The 20,540-nt window shown below is 48.9% G+C and overlaps 1 protein-coding gene across 2 annotated transcripts in view; it reads left to right on the top strand.

The window, feature by feature from the left end:
• Positions 1 to 13,546: 13,546 nt before the first annotated feature.
• Positions 13,547 to 20,540, top strand: part of PIK3CD (phosphatidylinositol-4,5-bisphosphate 3-kinase catalytic subunit delta) — a 30,155-nt gene continuing 23,161 nt past the window's right edge. The window contains exon 1 of one of the 2 annotated variants that reach the window (XM_073584999.1): positions 13,547 to 13,789. The gene's annotated coding sequence lies outside the window, so the exon portion shown is untranslated. Of the gene's footprint in view, positions 13,794 to 20,540 lie in introns of both variants that reach the window. The other variant, XM_073584998.1, reaches the window with a different exon arrangement.

Raw genomic sequence — 20,540 nt, forward strand, 5'->3', positions numbered from 1 at the left:
GGCTTCACTCTGCTGGCATGGCTCCACTTTGCAGGTGACGGCGTCTCCTTCTACTGCCCATGGCCACACCGCTACTTTCTGGTGAGGGAAGCAGAGCGCACTGTTCTCTGCTCTGCACGCTGCTCTCTGAGCTGTCCCCCGCACTGCTCTGCGCCGGGCCAGACTGACCTTTTTGGCGCGCTTTATCCCCCTGCTGCTGCGCGCACTTTCCTGGCTCTCCTCGGTCAGCAGGAAGCCCCGTCTCACTTCTCCTTCCCTCCTGCAGCTGGGGAAGGTTCGCCTCTCTCAGGCTTCCCCCCAGAAACAAAGGATGCAACCCTTCTAGCTCCGGTCCCGGCAAGCAGGTACCCGCGGTCCGGTCTATCTCCTTACACTCTCACCAAGGCTCTTCTCCCACGATTGCTCAGTCTGGCTGGATGGCCAGGTCTAGTAAGACTTTTGGTGGTCCCAAACTTCTTCCATTTAAGGCATGGAGGCCACTGTGCTCTTAGGAAGCTTGAGTACTGCAGAAATTATTTTGTAACCTTGGCCAGATGTGTGCCTTACCACAATTCTGTCTCTGAGCTCCTTGGCCAGTTCCTTTGACCTTAGGATTCTCATTTGGTCTGACATGCACTGTGAGCTATGAGGTCTTATATAGACAGGTGTGTGCCTTTACAAAACAAGTCCTATCAGTTTAATTAAACACAGCTGGACTCCAATGAAGGAGTAGAACCATCTCAAGGAGGATCACAAGGAAATGGAAAGCATGTGACTTAAATATGAGTGTCTGAGCAAAGGGTCTGAATACTTATGACCATGTGATATTTCAGTTTTTCTTTTTTAATAAATTTGCAAAAATTTCCACATTTCTGGCTTTTTTCAGTCAAGATGGGGTGCAGAGTGTACATTAATGAGAAAAAAAGAACTTTTTTCAATTTATCAAATGGATGCAATGAAACAAGAGTGAAAAATGTAAAGGGGTCTGAATACTTTCCGTACCCACTGTACAGCTCTGGCAAAAATTAAAGAGACCACCACATCAAATCCCTGTCATGGGCAGCCCATTCTCTAGACCTGAACACCATTTAAAACCTCTGGAATGTAATCAAGAGGATGATGGATAGTAACAAGACATCAAACAAAGAAGAACTGCTTACATTTTTGCACCAGAAGCAGTGAGAAAGACTGGTAGCAAGCATGACAAGACACATGAAAGCTGTTTTTAAAAATCATGGTTATTCCACAAAATATTGATTTCTGAACTCTTCCTGAGCTAAAACATTAGTATTGTTGTTTCTAAATGATTATGAACTTGTTTTCTTTGCATTATTTGAGTTTTTTTTTATTTTGACCATTTCTCCTTTTCAGAAAAAAAAACAACAAAAATGTTTGGAAATTCGGAGACAAGTTGTCAGAAGTTTATAGACTAAAAGAACAATTTACATTTTACTCAAAAATATACCTATAAAGAGAAAAATCAGACAAACTAAACATTTGGAAGTGGTCTATTAATTTTTGCCAGAGCTCTATAGGGGATGTCGGCATACTTAATTTTGCTCAATATTAAGTCATACAATTACGGTAATATAAAAACATATACAGTATATTATTAATATTTTAATATTAATATTGAGTGGAATTAATTTCAGCCTTTTGGTTCGGCCTCTACAACAGTCATGGTCTGTCGTGTGGCCCCTCGGGAAAATTATTCTCCCACCCCTGCTCTCTTTTGTATAGCGCTATGTTATGTATAGTGCCGTACATAAGGAAAAAAATTGTGATGTGCACTTAGCACCACTATCTCTGTCGTTGTGCACCAGAGCACCTGTGTGTCACTCACATGACCGATCACGTGATATATCGTCTTCTAAAGTGCCCGAGGTCCCGGTTATTCTTACCATCCCTGCTTCTAATACTCCCCTGACAGGCACCATTGTCACCAGACAATCAATGTTATGACTTAACCTGTCAGTGGTGGTCGGTGGATATAGCCAGCGTTTTCCTCTCCTCCCCGTGGTCAGGCCTACTTCTTTCCTCCATGTTTGACTGCCAACGCTTCTATAGATAATAGTTTTTACATCTACTTAAAATAGACTCAGTGAAGAGGGCAGAAATCTGAAAACGTATAAACTTATGTTCCAAGTCCGCGCCTCCTGACAAGTAGTGCTGGGTACTAAGAAAAATATGGCATAAAGTTGTTATATTCAGTGGTGTCATAATGGTCAATAGGAAGAAAACCCCAGGAGCCCAATAACAATAGTAATAAAACCAGAGATAAGTGTGGACATTAAGCGACTACGGAGCAGGTGACAAAACAAGGACAGGTGTTCCGCCAAATCTTCCGGAAATAGGACAGGTAATAAAGGGCAGTGGACAGGTGCGCCGAGCCACCACAGCCTGATCCATGCAAGGTCATTGACGGCTACCCTCCTGTATATCCTGTGCCCGGCTCTGTCACTGATTAACACGTCCTATCTTCCACCAACTCCGCTCTGCAGGATTTTATTATTAATATTACCTACTGATAAGGAGCTGGTGTGAAGATTAATAAGATCGAGCTTTATTCATCGCCATTGGCTCCACTGGAGCTTCACATCTAATTTCCCTGCCAGAAACATTCATAGGAGGATGACTGTAAATTGCGATACAAAAGATCATCAGATTCTTCCATCTAATAAATATGGCACAATTCATGGGCGGACATACCGCCGGTTCAACCGGTGCAGCTGCATCGGGGCCCAGAGGCTCCAGGGGGCCCGTGCAGGGATGCCAATGCATACCTCCCAACCATCACGGGCGGGAGCTTATTTTTCCCGCACTGCACTGAGCCGCATGCCCCCCCATGCACCAACCCCATCCTCTCCCTCCCAGAGAGACCCACTGGCCACCGCAGCCCCTCACTGATAAATCCCAGCAATGACGTCGCTGGGCTGTTCTGTGCGCACAGGACCTGTGATGAGGTTACAGGAGGGGAGGAGTCAGGGTTCACATGACTAGGGGCCTCGGTGTATGCAGGACACTGTTGTGCTGGTTGTCCTGCTGGATGGGGTAAGTTTATGTGTGGGTCAGGAGGGGTTTACAGGGTGGATGTAGCAGTGCTGCATTTGTACAGGGTGTACGGAGCGGAGCTGTGTGTGTCCAAGGTGGACGGAGCAGAGCCGTGTGTGTACAAGGTGTACGGAGTGGAGCCGCACATGTACGAGGTGTACAGAGTGGAGCCGTGTGTGTTTGGGGTGGGCGGAGCGGAGCCGTGTGTGTACGAGGTGTACGGAGCGGAGCCGCGTGTGTATGGAGTGTGCGGAGCAGAGCCATGTGTACAGGGTGTACGGAGCGGAGCTGCGTGTGTACGAGGTGAGCGGAGCCACGTGTGTACGAGGTGTTCGGAGCGAAGCCACGTGTGTATGAGGTGTACGGAGAGGAGCCACGTGTGTATGAGGTGTACAGAGCGGAGCCGTATGTGTACGAGGTGTACAGAGCAGAGCCGCGTGTGTACGAGGTGTACAGAGCGGAGCCGTGTGTGTACGAGGTGTACAGAGCGGAGCCGTGTGTGTACGGAGTGGAGCCACGTGTGTATGAGGTGTACGGAGCGGAGCCATGTGTGTACAGAGCAGAGAGGTGTACGGAGCGGAGCCGTGGGTGTACGAGGTGTGTATGAGGCATTCAAAGTGGAACTGTGTGTGTATGAGGTGTGCGGAGCCATGCGTGTACAAGGTGTATGGTGGGGAGCATTCATACCTCCCAACCATCCTGGATCTCCACCCGGGGTTTACAGGGTGGATGTAGCAGAGCCGCGTATGTACAGGGTGGACGGAGCAGAGCCGTATGTGTACAAGGTGTACGGAGCGGAGCCGCAAGTGTATGAGGTGTACAAAGCGGAGCCGCGTGTGTATGGGGTGTGCGGAGCAGAGCCGTGTGTACGAGGTGTATGGAGCGGAGCTGCGTGTGTATGGGGTGTGCGGAGCAGAGCCATGTGTGCAAGGTGTACAGAGCGGAGCCGCGTGTGTACGAGGTATACGGAGCGGAGCCACATGTGTATGAGGTGTACGGAGCGGAGCCGCATGTGTATGAGGTGTACAAAGCGGAGCCGCATGTGTATGAGGTGTACAAAGCGGAGCCACATGTGTATAAGGTGTACGGAGCGGAGCCGTGTGTACAGAGCGGAGAGATGTACGAATCAGAGAGGTGTACGGAGCGGAGCTGCGTGTGTACGAGGTGTATGGAGTGGAGCCATGTGTGTACTGAGTGGAGCCGTGTGTGTGCGAGGTGTACGGAGCAGAGCCACATGTGTATGAGGTGCACGGAGCAGAGCCACATGTGTATAAGGTGTACGGAGCGGAGCCGTGTGTACAGAGCGGAGAGATGTGCGAAGCAGAGAGGTGTACGGAGCGGAGCCGCGTGTGTACGAGGTGTATGGAGTGAAGCCATGTGTGTACTGAGTAGAGCCGTGTGTGTGCGAGGTGTACGGAGCGGAGCCATGTGTGCTAGGCATGCAAAGCGGAACCGTGTGTATATGAGGTGTGCGGAGCCATGTGTGACGGAACCATGGAGAAACTTCAGGGAATGCTTCAGATCCATCATCATGTCCTCCTCCGACAGCGTGGACAGTGGGATCACCTTGGACTCGGGGATGTCGGCCATGTGAGTGGATGATGATATGTCCTGCACCGAGAGGCTCAGGTGGGCACTACAATGGGAGCCGGGCTGCTATAGTATCTTTATAGACTCTTTCTTTCTCTCTCTGTTTTCTTTCTTTCTCTCTGTTCTTTCTCTGTTCTTTCTTTCTCTCTATAATCTTTCTTTTTTTCTTTCTCTCTCTCTGTTCTTTCTTTCCTCTCTTTCTATCTCTCTTCTTTCTTTCTGTGTTCTTTATTTCCCCTCTTCCTTTCTCTCTCTCTCTGTTCTTTCTTTTGCTCTCTTTCTTTCTTTTTCCCCCTCTTTCTTTCTCTCTCCCTCTGTTCTTTCCTTCCCTTCTTTCTTTTTTTCTCTCTCTGTTCTTTTTTTCTGTCCCCTCTTTCTTTCTCTCTCTGTTTCTTTCTATCTCTCTTCTTTCTTTCCCCTTTCTTTCTTTATCTGTTATTTCTTTCCCCTCTTTCTCTTTCTTTCTTTCTTTCTTTCTCTCTCTGTTCTTTCTTTCTCTTTCTTTCTTTCTCTCTGTTCTTTCTTTCCCCTCTTTCTTTTTTTCTTTCTGTTCTTTTTTTTCTGTCTCCTCTTTCTTTCTCTCTCTGTTCTTTCTTTCTCACTCTCTCTCTGTTTCTTTCTTTCTCTCATATATCTGTTCTTTCTTTCCCCTTTCTTTCTTTCTCTGTTCTTTCTTTCCGCTCTTTCTTTCTCTATCGCTCTTCTTTCTTTCTTTCCCCTTTCTTTCCCCTCTTTCTTTCTCTCTCCATCTCTGTTCTTTTTTCTATCCCCTCTTTCTTTCTCTCTCTGTTCTTTCTTTCTTTCTCTGTTTCTTTTTCTCTCGCTCTCTGTTCTTTCCTTCTTTCTCTCTCCTTTCTTTCTCTCTGTTCTTTTTTTCTTTTCCTCAGTACCAGTCAGTGTGCCCACAATACCAGCCACTTTGCCCATAATGCCAGCCACTGTGCCCTCAGTACCAGTCAGTGTGATCAGCAGTGCTAAATGGGTGTGGTTGGGGCATGGACATAGGTGTGACTAGTTGTGAAATGGGTGTGGTTGGGGGCGTGGCTGCACCAGTGCTTCCTGTCTCTGACACAGAGAGTAACGCCGCTGGATGACGTCATCATTCAGCGGCCAGCTAGCCGCTATGCCAGAGCGAGAAAGCGCGGGCACCGGTGATGCTGCGGACAGGTGAGAGGTGCTGTGTGTGTATATATGTATGTGTATGTGTGTGTATGTATGTGTGTATGTGTGTGTGTAGGTGGAGGAGAAGGCAATGATGGGGTGATGGGGAGAAGGCCATGATGGGGTGATGGGGGGAAGGCCATGATGGGGTGGTAAGGAAGAAGGCAATGATGGAGGTGGTGGAAAGGGCAATAATGGGGTGGTGGGGGAAAAAGAAATGATGATGTGGGTGGTGGGGAAGAATGCAAAGATGGTGGTGATGGAAAGGGCAATAATGGGGGTGGTGGAGGAGGAGGAAATGATGAAGGTGGTGGAATGGGCAATGATGGAAGTGGTGGAGGAGAAAGCAAAGATAGTGGTGGGGAGAAGAAAATGATGGAGGTGGTGAAGAGGGCAATGATGGGGTGGGGGAGAGGACAATTATGGGATGCGGGGAGGAGGACAATGAGGGGTGTGGGGGATTGGGATGGGAGGAAGGGGAACTTATAATGGCCTTAGGACCAGGGGGAGGTGGAGGAAGACATTATCGCTTATTATGTCTAACACAGTCCCTTAGTATATAGTGTACTCACTATGTCTAACAGTCCCTTAGTATATAGTGTACTCACTTACTATGTCTAACACAGTCCCTTAGTAGATAGTGTACGTACTTATTATGTATAACACAGTCCCTTAGCATATAGTGTACGTACTTATTATGTATAACACAGTCCCTTAGCATATAGTATACGTACTTATTATGTATAACACAGTCCCTTAGCATATAGTGTACTCACTAATTCTGTATAACACCATCCTTAGTTATAGTTTCCTCTTTTATTATGTATAACACCATCTCTTATTACGTACCATCCTCTCTAGTTATATATGGTGCCGTCCCTTATTATATAGCTTCCTCTGCTGTTATGTATAGTGCTGTCTCTTACATAGTGTATTCTTGTTAAATTGTTATTCACAGCGCCCTCTTTTATTACATGGTCCCCTCTCTTTTTAGATATAAAAAGACTGCTGAACGAGGAGCCGGTGACCAGACTACCAGTCCATCAGCTCCTCCATTAGCTTGCTCCATCAGCCATCATTGCATTATACAGCTAAGGCCTCTTTCACACTTCAGTTTTTTACAATCAGTCACAATCCGCCAGGTTTTGAAAAAAACGGATCCTGAATTTTCTTTTCTTCTATATATATGTAGCTTTGTCGCCATAAAAGGAAGGGGGCCCAGACACATTTCTTGCACAGGGGCCCCAAGCTATCAGTGTCCGCCCCTGGCACAATTAGATTCTTCTTCCCATTCACTCCCATATACAGGGTCTAAATATGGTCCAGTTTGTCTAGTCCTTCCCGGGCCCATATACCAGCTTAGTGCCCAGCAGTTGGAGAGGGCAGCAAACACCAGGGATGGCACTCAAAATGTTATCAACTGGTTTGCAGGGTAGCCTCCACTATAAGCCACAGTGCCACCCCCAGTATGGGCGGCAGAGCTCCCTAAGTGTCATCAATTGTGCCCCTTCATTGTAAGCTACCATGCCCATACCATAGCAGCCATAGTGCCCACTCTAGTATCAGTTACAGTGCCCTCATGGGTGTCAGACGCAGGGTAGCCTCCACTATAAGCCAGAGTGCCACCCCCAGTATCAGCAGCAGAGCCCCGCTGTGTCATCCATCATAACCCTTTATTGAAAGCTGCCATGCCCATACAATAGCAGTCACAGTGCGCCCTCTAGCATCAATTACAGTGCCCTCATGGGTGTCAGACACAGGGTTGCCTGCACTATAAGTCACGGTGCCACCCCCAGTGTAAGCGGCAGAGCCCCCTAAGTGTCATATATAGTGCCTCTTCATTGTAAGCTACCATGCCCATACCATACCAGTCATACTGCCCCCTCTAGTTCTGTACTACCACCAGGTAAATGAGGTGGAAAAAGACTCGGTAGAAGGGAAATTCTGCCAGTCCTGGCCTCTATTGCTCTGTACCAGGCTCCTGGTGGGCACTACTAAACATTCGCAGGTTGCAGCTGGTGCGTTCCTGATAACCCTAATAACCCACTGGTGATGAACACGTTTATGTCAAGGGAACCTGTCACCTGAAAAACGCTATTAACCCACAGGCTAATATCGTTATGAACCTGTCCAGCTCCCGCACTTAGAGCCCCGCTGCTAGGAGGAAATCACCTTTATTAACACTGGCAGTGTTCGGGTGGGTTCCAGTCATAGGGACGGCACCAACGCGGGTTTAGTATAGAGGGCAGCTGCTGTAACTGCTCCTCCGGCACTGACTGACAGCCGACTCTATTGCTGAACTCTAATGCTGACCCGCTGTCAGTCAGTGCCGGGGGGTGTCAGCCGCACTCTCCTTGCAGGGAGCAGTGATTGCCCCAGCGCCACCTCTGCCCCCGCGACTGGAACCCGAATACTGCCAGGGGGAATAAAGTTTATTTCCTCCCAGTTCACGCCATTAACCTGACTGGTATCATGGAATGCGGCCCTTTACTCTGATACCCGTCTATTAGTTGAAACAAATGTAATACATGTATGTATTATATATAAATAGTGGAGCGATCACTTCTTTTAGCCAATTCATGGCTTTTCAAGCCTTAAGTCGCAGCAAAATATACAGGTTGTTTTCACATTGCTGTACATTATGTTGTCTCTTTTTGAAGTTTTTAGAGCTTTTTCAGGCAGAGTCCACCTGAAAAATATGTAGTCTGCACAGACCCTTAGAGTGTTCGACTGCGGGATCAGACTACACATGGGTCATTTGTAGTCTGTTACTATGGAGACACATAGATCTGCATTGGAGTAGTACAAAACTGGGTGAATATTGAAGGTGAAGGTGAATATTGCCAGGGGTTGTCCACTTGTGGGAACAATTTGCTTTTTAATCTAAATCCATGTAATTGCGGCTAAAATTATTGCAACTGGGCTTTTAAGAAGTTTGCTCCGTTTGCCTTGTATGACCTCAGCTTGCAGCAGAATGAGGGAATTGAGAGTCCATCGGTGAGCTGTTCTGACAGTCTTCCTGGAGAGTTTGTAACTTTTATCTGTATTTTTCTGATCTCCTCTCAGCAGATCACATTAAATATTAATATGCCAGAAAACAAAGAGGCTGGAAGAGCCAAACGGTGCAAAATCTTTAATGCATCCCAATTACAAAAATTATTTTTAGCACTAGGAATCGTCATATAAGTAAAAAATATCCCCAAAGTTGGACGACACCTTTAAACATAACTGGATGGAGCAGTTCTTTGTTGTCTGCAAAGAATAGTGGGACCCCGGATCAGCGGCCCTGGCAGAAGGGCTTTTATTAGGTGACTAATTGAGCTTTCATTTTTGTCAACTTTCTTCTTCTCTTATGAAACCTCTTTAAGATCCCTGTTTGTTGTCAGCGCATGGAAAGTGGCAGAAAACTGCGCAGACCTTGTCCTGTTCAAACAGCTGCGTTTAGTTATACTGTATGAGTGCAAGTAAAAGATATCAGTGGGGTCAGGCCAGGACAGGAGGGCGACTGGTGCTGCAGCTGCAGGGTTTATGGAGGTGCCCGGCCTGGCACGATGGGGCGCATTAGTAAAGCGGCAGCACAGGGCGATGGGATAAGACACGCTGCATCTTTTAGCAACATTTATGCAACTCCTAAGAGCAAAAATTACACTTTTTATGCATTGTGTTAAATCATAGTAAACTGTAACCAACTCTACATGGGTATGTTTGCCATTCACTGACGGCAAGCAGAGATATTGACAATATTAATAAATGTAAAAACGAATATTACAAAGTGGCTGGAGTTTTCATATATAAATGCTGTCGCTTCATTTAGTGGCCGTCCCTGTAGAGAGGAGATCAGGATCCTGAGTGGAGGAACCATTGTGGTCAGTCATTATGCAGAAACCAGAAGTGTCGGAGTGCCACCACAATCTATTACTGGACGTGACCAGGAACTGAGGACCCCTCTACGAAGAGCCGCTGAATTTGAAGGTTTCACTGGGAGATGCCGCAGCTAAAATCGGAAGCAATTTCTCATGTCCACTGCTCTGCTTCCCTGATTCTCACTGCTGATCATCTCTAACTGCTGATGTCTTGTATTCCCCATGTGACCGCTGCAGCCAATCACTGGCCAATACTGGAGCCAATGCAGATTTTATTTAGAGGGATGCTCTGGCGCAACTTACTTCTGTATCGGGACTCAGGAGATGAGCGCCGCTGATTGTGTCCCTTCTAAAGATGCCTCCCAGGCCGGCGGGTACCATGCTTGCCTCCGGGCTGCCAACTGTCACCTATAGGTAAAAGTCAACGGGTAGACAGTCGCACTCAAAATTGAATGTCACTTGCATCAGAGTCATTAAAGGAATTATTATGATTTTTATTAATTTTTTTTTTTTAAATAAATCAAGAAAAGTGAAAAAACACCGCAAACAGAGATCAGATTCCAAACATCCCTGCCGCTCTCTTGCCACAGCCCTTACTTTGGGACTCTGAAAAATTGTCCTCTTTCCATATACCTTGACACTCCTATTGAGTATGGTTTGAGAAAGACCTAGGTATAGGTCGAAACGTAACCGTGTAATACTCATGTTTGGAATCTGATCTCTGTTTGCGGTGTTTTTTCACTTTTCTTGATTTATTGAAAGAAAAAAAACATTAAATAATAAAAATCATAATAATTCCTTTAATGACTCTGATGCAAGTGACATTCATTTTTGAGTCCGACTGTCTACCCGTTGACTTCTACCTGTGGTATATCCACGTTCAGTCAGCACCTCCTCCTACAGCACGAGTGCGCGTCTTTATTTTTTCTAACTGTCACCTATATTCAGAAGTGAATGGGAAATCCCTTTAAGCCTGTCCCAATGTAGCACATACCGGTACATAGAATCATAGAATCATAGAATCATAGAATCGTAGAGTTGGAAGGGACCTCCTGGGCCATCTGGTCCAACCCCCTGCTCAAAGCAGGATTCGCTAAATCATCCCAGTCAGATGTCTGTCCAGCCTCTGTTTGAAGACTTCCATTGAAGGAGAACTCACCACTTCTCGTGGCAGCCTGTTCCACTCATTGATCACTCTAACTGTCAAAAAGTTTTTTCTAATATCTAATCTGTGTCTCTTCCCATTCAGTTTCATCCCATTGCTTCTAGTCTTTCCTTGTGCAAATGAGAATAAAGTTGATCCTTCTACAATGTGACAGCCCTTTAGATATTTGTAGACAGCTATTAAGTCTCCTCTCAGTCTTCTCTTTTGCAAACTAAACATTCCCAAATCCTGCAACCTTTCCTCATAAGACAGGGTTTGCAGACCGGTCACCATTCTGGTCGCTCTTTTCTGAACTTGCTCCAGTTTGTTGATGTCTTTTTTAAAATGTGGTGCCCAAAACTGGACACAATATTCCAGATGAGGTCTGACCAAAGAGGAGTAGAGGGAAATAATGACTTCACGTGATCTAGACTGTATGCTTCTGTTAATACATCCTAGAATTGCATTTGCCTTTTTTGCTGCTGCATCACACTGTTGACTCATATTCAGTCTGTGATCTATTAGTATACCCAAGTCTTTTTCACATGTGCTGTCACTTAGCCCTATTCCTCCCATTCTATATATGCTTTTTTCATTTTTATTGCCCAGATGTAGTACTTTGCATTTCTCCCTGTTAAAAACCATTCTGTTAGTTGCTGCCCACTTCTCCAGTTTATTTAAATCTTTTTGAATCCTCTCTCTCTCTTCTCTAGTATTAGCTATCCCTCCTAGCTTTGTGTCATCAGCAAATTTAATCAGTTTACCCTCAATTCCTTCATCTAAATCGTTGATAAAGATGTTGAACAATACAGGGCCCAGGACAGAGCCCTGTGGTACCCCACTTGAGACATTCTTCCAACTGGATGTGCAGCCATTTACGACCACTCTTTGGGTCCGATCACTAAGCCAGTTATGAATCCACCTAACAGTTGCCTTGTCCATTCCATACTTAGTCATTTTTTCAATAAGGATTGTATGAGAGACTTTGTCAAATGCTTTGCTGAAGTCAAGATATACTATATCTACAGCATTTCCTTGATCCACCCAATCAGTGATACCGTCATAGAAGGAAATTAAGTTAGTCTGACATGACTTATTAGTTAGAAACCCATGCTGACTCTGTTTAATCACTTCATTCTTATCCAGGTATTGACATACATGTTGTTTAATAATTTGTTCAAAGATCTTTCCTGGTATAGAAGTCAGACTCACCGGCCTATAGTTGCCTGGGTCCACCTTCTTCCCCTTTTTGAAGATAGGAACAACATTTGCTCTTCTCCAGTCTTCTGGCACTTCTCCTGTTCTCCAAGAATTTTCAAAGATTATGGAGAGGGGTTCAAAAATTTCTTCTGCTATCTCCTTCAGTACTCTGGGGTGTAATTCATCTGGACCTGGAGACTTGAATTCATTTAGGTTAGCTAAGTGTTTCCTCACTATCTTTCTGTTTATAGATATCCTGGATTCTTCTATTCCCTTAATAGGACAGTGAATAACAGTTGATGTTGCATTTCCTTTCTGAGAGAAAACAGATGCAAAATAGGAATTTAAAAGTTCAGCCTTCTCAACATCCTGTCTTACCATTTCATCATTTTCATCCTGTAAAAATCCTATAGCATCTTTGACTTTTCTTTTACTTTTGACATATCCCCAAAATCCTTTATTATTGCTTTTGACATCTCTTGCAAGCCTCAGTTCATTTTCAGCTTTAGCTAATCTGATTTGTGCCCTGCAGGTTCTGCAGACAGCATTATATTCTTCTTTAGATATGCCTCCCTCTTTCCATTTTATAAACATTTTTTTCTTCCTTTTTAGCATGTGCTTAAGTTCTGTGTTCATCCATCCTGGTTTCCTTAAATGCTTCCTATTCTTCCCTCTTTTCGGAATTGTTAACAACTGTGCTTTGAGAATTTCATTTTTCAAGATTTCCCATCCTTCCTGGACATTTTTGTCTTTAAGGATATCCAGCCATTGGATCCCTCCAATTCTCTTTCTGAATCCCTTAAAATCTGCCTTTCTGAAATCTAACCTTGACGTCTGAGTCTTCACAGGTCTTCCACCTCTAGTAATCCAAAATTCTAAAATATCCTAGGTCCAGTGCAGGTGTATGGAGGCGGCAGGTGCTAGCTGTGCTATACAGCCCTCGCCTGCCTCTGCCAGCCGTGACCAGATGGACGCTGCTGTTTACCCTTGCTAATTCTGTAGCACAATCATATCTGCAGCCATTGCGCCCCCTATGTGATGTGATTGGGGGCAATTTGTTGTACTATTGGAATACTGTGGTATATAGAACAAGTGTTCAAACAATCATAGATTCGAGTCAAAAAGAGAAAAAAAAGGTAATACAAATATTATAAACAATATAAGGGACAATTATAAAGATTTTCCAGTTCAAAAATATTTGAAATTTGAAAAAACCCCATAAATATTTGGTTTCGTTACTATCTGCTCTAGGATTACTAGAAAATATACATTTAACCCTTACAGTAAACACCAAGAAGAGAAAAAGAAGCACCGGCATTCCAGCTGTATGGTACAGAGTGTCAGCTACAGTCATGCCGTGTAATGACGCCACAGATCCTGCAGTCACACAGCTGAGAGTTCGGCACAATACAGGATATTCCATCACAGCACACGGCAGACATGGAGGCTTTAGGACACAGCAGAGAAAAGTGAGCACACAGACACGCCCAGTACGTCACTAATCCCCGCCTCTTCCTATGATCAGTGTATCTGATAGGTTGGGAAAGGATAGCCCCGCCCCTGGTGAGGCTCTGTCACCTCTGATGGGAAATGCTCGGCAGTTGGAGCCCGGCCTGTACCGGGAAAACAGCGGGATTATCGGCGGCTCTGGGAGCGTGGAGGGCGGCACAGCGTGGTGTACACGCCCGGCCCGGTGACATCATCATCATCATCTCCAGGAACAGCCGGAGATAACGGGTTAATGCCGGGGGGATACGGGGAGAAGATCGGAGGGGAGCGCGGCACCGGAGCCTGGGAAGAGGCAGGTGAGACCGCGCCGCGCATCCTCCGCCGCCACCGCCAGTCACACGGTGCCCCCCGCCGCCGTCCGCACTGCCCCAGTCACCACCCAGTCTGCACCCGCGCTCCTGTCTGCGGGCATCACCCGTCACTCCTCACCCTGCCCACCCTGTGCCAGGCATCACCCGTCACTCCTCACCCTGCCCACCCTGTGCCTGGCATCACCCGTCACACTGCCCACCCTGTGCCTGGCATCACCCGTCACACTGCCCACCCTGTGCCTGGCATCACCCGTCACACTGCCCACCCTGTGCCTGGCATCACCCGTCACACTGCCCACCCTGTGCCTGGCATCACCCGTCACACTGCCCACCCTGTGCCTGGCATCACCCGTCACACTGCCCACCCTGTGCCTGGCATCACCCGTCACACTGCCCACCCTGTGCCTGGCATCACCCGTCACACTGCCCACCCTGTGCCTGGCATCACCCGTCACACTGCCCACCCTGTGCCTGGCATCACCCGTCACACTGCCCACCCTGTGCCTGGCATCACCCGTCACACTGCCCACCCTGTGCCTGGCATCACCCGTCACACTGCCCACCCTGTGCCTGGCATCACCCGTCACACTGCCCACCCTGTGCCTGGCATCACCCGTCACACTGCCCACCCTGTGCCTGGCATCACCCGTCACACTGCCCACCCTGTGCCTGGCATCACCCGTCACACTGCCCACCCTGTGCCTGGCATCACCCGTCACACTGCCCACCCTGTGCCTGGCATCACCCGTCACACTGCCCACCCTGTGCCTGGCATCACCCGTCACACTGCCCACCCTGTGCCTGGCATCACCCGTCACACTGCCCACCCTGTGCCTGGCATCACCCGTCACACTGCCCACCCTGTGCCTGGCATCACCCGTCACTCCTCACCCTGCCCACCCTGTGCCTGGCATCACCCGTCACCCTGCCCACCCTGTGCCTGGCATCACCCGTCACCCTGCCCACCCTGTGCCTGGCATCACCCGTCACCCTGCCCACCCTGTGCCTGGCATCACCCGTCACCCTGCCCACCCTGTGCCTGGCATCACCCGTCACACTGCCCACCCTGTGCCTGGCATCACCCGTCACACTGCCCACCCTGTGCCTGGCATCACCCGTCACACTGCCCACCCTGTGCCTGGCATCACCCGTCACACTGCCCACCCTGTGCCTGGCATCACCCGTCACACTGCCCACCCTGTGCCTGGCATCACCCGTCACACTGCCCACCCTGTGCCTGGCATCACCCGTCACACTGCCCACCCTGTGCCTGGCATCACCCGTCACACTGCCCACCCTGTGCCTGGCATCACCCGTCACACTGCCCACCCTGTGCCTGGCATCACCCGTCACACTGCCCACCCTGTGCCTGGCATCACCCGTCACACTGCCCACCCTGTGCCTGGCATCACCCGTCACACTGCCCACCCTGTGCCTGGCATCACCCGTCACACTGCCCACCCTGTGCCTGGCATCACCCGTCACACTGCCCACCCTGTGCCTGGCATCACCCGTCACTCCTCACCCTGCCCACCCTGTGCCTGGCATCACCCGTCACCCTGCCCACCCTGTGCCTGGCATCACCCGTCACCCTGCCCACCCTGTGCCTGGCATCACCCGTCACCCTGGCCACCCTGTGCCTGGCATCACCCGTCACACTGGCCACCCTGTGCCTGGCATCACCCGTCACACTGGCCACCCTGTGCCTGGCATCACCCGTCACACTGGCCACCCTGTGCCTGGCATCACCCGTCACACTGGCCACCCTGTGCCTGGCATCACCCGTCACACTGGCCACCCTGTGCCTGGCATCACCCGTCACACTGGCCACCCTGTGCCTGGCATCACCCGTCACACTGGCCACCCTGTGCCTGGCATCACCCGTCACACTGGCCACCCTGTGCCTGGCATCACCCGTCACACTGCCCACCCTGTGCCAGGCATCACCCGTCACTCCTCACCCTGCCCACCCTGTGCCAGGCATCACCCGTCACTCCTCACCCTGCCCACCCTGTGCCTGGCATCACCCGTCACTCCTCACCCTGTGCCTGGCATCACGCGTCACCCTGCCCACCCTGTGCCTGGCATCACGCGTCACCCTGCCCACCCTGTGCCTGGCATCACGCGTCACCCTGCCCACCCTGTGCCTGGCATCACGCGTCACCCTGCCCACCCTGTGCCTGGCATCACGCGTCACCCTGCCCACCCTGTGCCTGGCATCACGCGTCACCCTGCCCACCCTGTGCCTGGCATCACGCGTCACCCTGCCCACCCTGTGCCTGGCATCACGCGTCACCCTGCCCACCCTGTGCCTGGCATCACGCGTCACCCTGTGCCTGGCATCACGCGTCACCCTGTGCCTGGCATCACGCGTCACCCTGTGCCTGGCATCACGCGTCACCCTGCCCACCCTGTGCCTGGCATCACGCGTCACCCTGCCCACCCTGTGCCTGGCATCACGCGTCACCCTGCCCACCCTGTGCCTGGCATCACGCGTCACCCTGCCCACCCTGTGCCTGGCATCACGCGTCACCCCTCACCCTGCCCACCCTGTGCCAGGCATCACCCGTCACCCCTCACCCTGCCCACCCTGTGCCAGGCATCACCCGTCACTCCTCACCCTGCCCACCCTGTGCCTGGCATCACGCGTCACCCTGCCCACCCTGTGCCTGGCATCACGCGTCACCCTGCCCACCCTGTGCCTGGCATCACGCGTCACCCTGCCCACCCTGTGCCTGGCATCACGCGTCACCCTGCCCACCCTGTGCCTGGCATCACGCGTCACCCTGCCCACCCTGTGCCTGGCATCACGCGTCACCCTGCCCACCCTGTGCCTGGCATCACCCGTCACTCCTCACCCTGCCCACCCTGTGCCTGGCATCACCCGTCGTACTGCCCACCCACCCTGTGCCTAGCATCACCCGTCACTCATTACCCTGCCCACCCTGTGCCTGGCATCACCCATCATAATAACTAGTGCTTCACATCACTTGCCGTCACCCTGTGCCTGGCATCACACATCATACTGCCCACCCTGTGCCTGGCATCATACTGCTCACCCACCCTGTGCCTGGCATCACCCGTCACTCATTACCCTGCCCACCCTGTGCCTGGCATCACCTGTCGTACTGCCCACCCTGTGCCTGGCATCACCCATCATAATAACCAGTGCTTCGCATCACTTGCCGTCACCCTGTGCCTGGCATCACCCGTCATACTGCCCACCCTGTGCCTGGCATCAATTGCACTGGACAGTTTCAGCCTGGCATCACCCATCACATTGCTCCCCTTCTGCCCGGCGTCACCCTCTGCCTGTCATTGCGCACCATGCTGATCACTCTTTGGCTGTGATCACCCTACACTGTTCCACATACTTCCTGGCATCACCCCTAACTCTAGGCACTGGCAACTCTGTGCCACCCATTGCACTGCTCCCCTTCTGCTTGACGTCTCCCATCACGATGTGCACTCTTGGCCTGGCATTACCCACCTTGCTTACCACTCTTAGACCAGATTCACCCCCACACTGCTCACCCCTTTCCTTATCCCTGTCACCCTACATGTTGCCTGCTTTCAAGACTGTTATGCCACCCACTAGCCTCTCGCCCTTCTGCCAGGCATCAGTCACCACTCACTAATGGGAACTACCTGCTGGCAATAGCCTGGTGCCTGGCATCCTTGGTAATCGCCTCCTATTCTCCTCTTGGCATGTTACAGCCTCACTGACTGGAAATCACCATGCATCTTGTCTGTCACTGTAAACATTGGTCAGCTGGGTGTAATCCTGCCAGTGGTGGTAAATGGCTGGTGGAGCTGTAGTACCCTGCTGGCACAGCCTGGCGCCTGATCTGCCACTTAAACATACTGTTCTCACATTAGCACCCCACGGACTGGCATCGATTTCAGCTTAGTCTATTATCCTGCTTTCCCAGTAACTGGCATTAACCTGACTGCCTGCTCGGCCTCTAATCACCACATCTGTCTGCCTAATCAGTGGCGCAGGCTGGCATGAATCACCCTTCATTGACTGGCGTCTTGATCTTCTGTGCTGCCTGACCATTTAGTCCCTCCTAAATTACAGAGCAATTATGTTCTCTGCCTGGCACTGATTAATGGTCTCCATTCTCTCCTAGTATACACATCACCCCCAGCTCTGCCTGGCATCCTGGTACCTGCATGTCTATCTGATATGGTGCCCTGCCAACCATGTAAAGATTTACCTCCTTGCATGCGATCTTTGCCGTATGCTTTATTTTTCAGGCACTTCTTAAAGGGGACCCTGATTGTTAAGGGTCTACTATCTGTTCGGCTTTGTCCCAGTGGCACTGGGTCGCTACTTGGCATTTAGTTGTCTGTGAGAAACGTGGTCACTTTGATCAGATATGACCGTTTCATCGCTGCGGGCACAGATTGTCGTCACTGGATTGCTGTCAGTGAATGGTGACTTTCTTGTTCACAGCTGAAGGTTTGTTACATTGTATCCATTCTGTATAATTTCCTGCTTCAGCATCACAGATCTGTTCAGTCTGGACAGTTTGCTACAATGTATCAGTGCAGGATAATGGGTCCAGACCTCACTAAGGATGCATGCTGGATGCAATTGTAACACACTGATCTTTAAGGGCAGGATATGTGGTTTATTTCTTTTTTATTTTGTTGGCTGTAAACAGAAATGTTTCCGTTCATTGAGAGCAAGCAGAGAACTGAAGCGCACTCTTCATTACAATTCTTCTATGCTGGTGACGCTTTCTTTGCATAGACTTGAGGGGCCCTTTGCCCATCTACCTTTTTTGTCTTGTTTCTTATCTGCTTGCATGACTGTCACCTTGGCACAGATCATGATTGGCATTTACTGAAAATGTATAGAAGTCACAAATCTGAAGCCATTTGTTTCTATGTAGGTAGGCTGTGCTGCCCATCGTCACCCGGAGACGTGTTGATCTCTAGCTGCACTGATATGTTGGGTTCAGGGCACTGGTATCAGTAGTTGCCAGTGGTGCCCATGTATACACTGGTTTAGATTGTCAGCATTTCAGGACAGTCTCCGTCTGTGTCCAGTATTAACCATAAGGCCGGGGTCACACTAGAGAGAAATACGGACGAGTAAGAGGCGCTAAAACCACGCATTACACACGGACCAATGATTCTCTATGGGGCAGCTCCCATCAGCCGTATATTTCTCAGCAGTATTTTACAGGCCGAGACAATCGCAGAATGCTGCGATTGTCAGCGTATTACGGCCAAAATATGCCAATGCAAGTCTATGGGGGCAAGAAAAATACGGATTACACTGACCACACGTGTGACTTGCGAGAAATACGCACCTGTGTCCTTTAACAGAAGCCGGCAATTCAGTGCGCGATACAGTAAAATCATCACACACGATGGTGGCCCGATTCTAACGCATCGGGTATTCCAGAATATGGCCAGCGGGAGACCGACGTTCCAAAGATGGTCCGGGACGATCCACCACGATCGGCGATCTCACAGCGGGGGCCTGGTCGCTGCTGCGTGTCACACTGAGGCTAAGTACCCACGTTAGGTACCAAAAAATCCCCTGTTGATGGGAAACGAGTGATAGCACAACTCAGAAAACAGTATATATCAACAAAATGCCCTATCTCAACTATTAAGTGAAAAATGGGGACCAAGAGAGTTTTAGCAAAAAAAGTTAAATTTTATTACATGATAATTAAAAACAGCAACAGAGCATCAATGCTAAAGCAGGCAGTGGTAGACATAGATACTCAATGATATGTAGAGTAAAAAAATCAAAGTAGATAAAATAATAATAGAGAGCCTTGCTCCCTCAAAATATTCAATGATAAGTCACATCCATTTAATACAAATATGCTCTAGAGTGCTACATTGATCAACCTGCCGTATTCATGTAGTAAAGATAATAGAAAATATTTCTCTTGCCAAAAGATTTCTTTTATTATATTCACTGAAATACTAGTTCTCAGTTAAGGCAAAACGCAGAACCAATACTGCATAATGTACATTGCACCGTAAACAGTTTTCACCGCACGGAGAATCGATTTCAAAATGCTGCGCCAATCACATAGGCTTGCATAAGGTGGCAAGAGTTAAAAATAAATACAGGTGATTGCCACAGCATATGCTGGCGAGAATTATCCCACTGTAATATCCAAAAAGCAAGAGCAAAACTAATAGTTGCTAAGCAGAGTAAAATGCATATTAATGCAAGTTAAACTGAAAGCAATTTAAGAGTAAAGTACAAGTAATGGCCTCAGCATATACTGATGGGAATTAGCCCGTTAGGATGACCAAACTGAAGCAAGAGCAAACTATTATCTACTAGGCAGAGTAAGAAGCATATTGATGCAAGTTAGACCAAATAATGATTGTAGAGTAAAGTAACGTAACACTTACATTAAAGTGACTATATGCTGCCGCTGCCTGCCGCCTCTACGTGCGTTACGCCTTGGCTTCCTCAGGAGGCGTAATTCACAAAAGCCCCGGAATTAGTATATATAGGGTCACTAAGCAATAAACCACGTCCCGCATCAGGTGTAATCCTGATTTAACACATGCGCAATGCCAGACCACAAGACTCCCCATTCAAAAGTCTGAAGGTGAGTGACGCATGCGCTGATGTCTCCCGACTCAGTAAATCAGAGATTCTCCTTCCACGCGCGTAGAGGCGGCAGGCAGCATATAGTCACTTTAATGTAAGTGTTACGTTACTTTACTCTACAATCATTATTT

The sequence above is a fragment of the Dendrobates tinctorius genome, unplaced genomic scaffold (genome assembly GCF_039654945.1).
Source record: "Dendrobates tinctorius isolate UK_male_01 unplaced genomic scaffold, ASM3965494v1 ptg000086l, whole genome shotgun sequence".
Taxonomy (NCBI): Eukaryota; Metazoa; Chordata; class Amphibia; order Anura; family Dendrobatidae; genus Dendrobates; species Dendrobates tinctorius.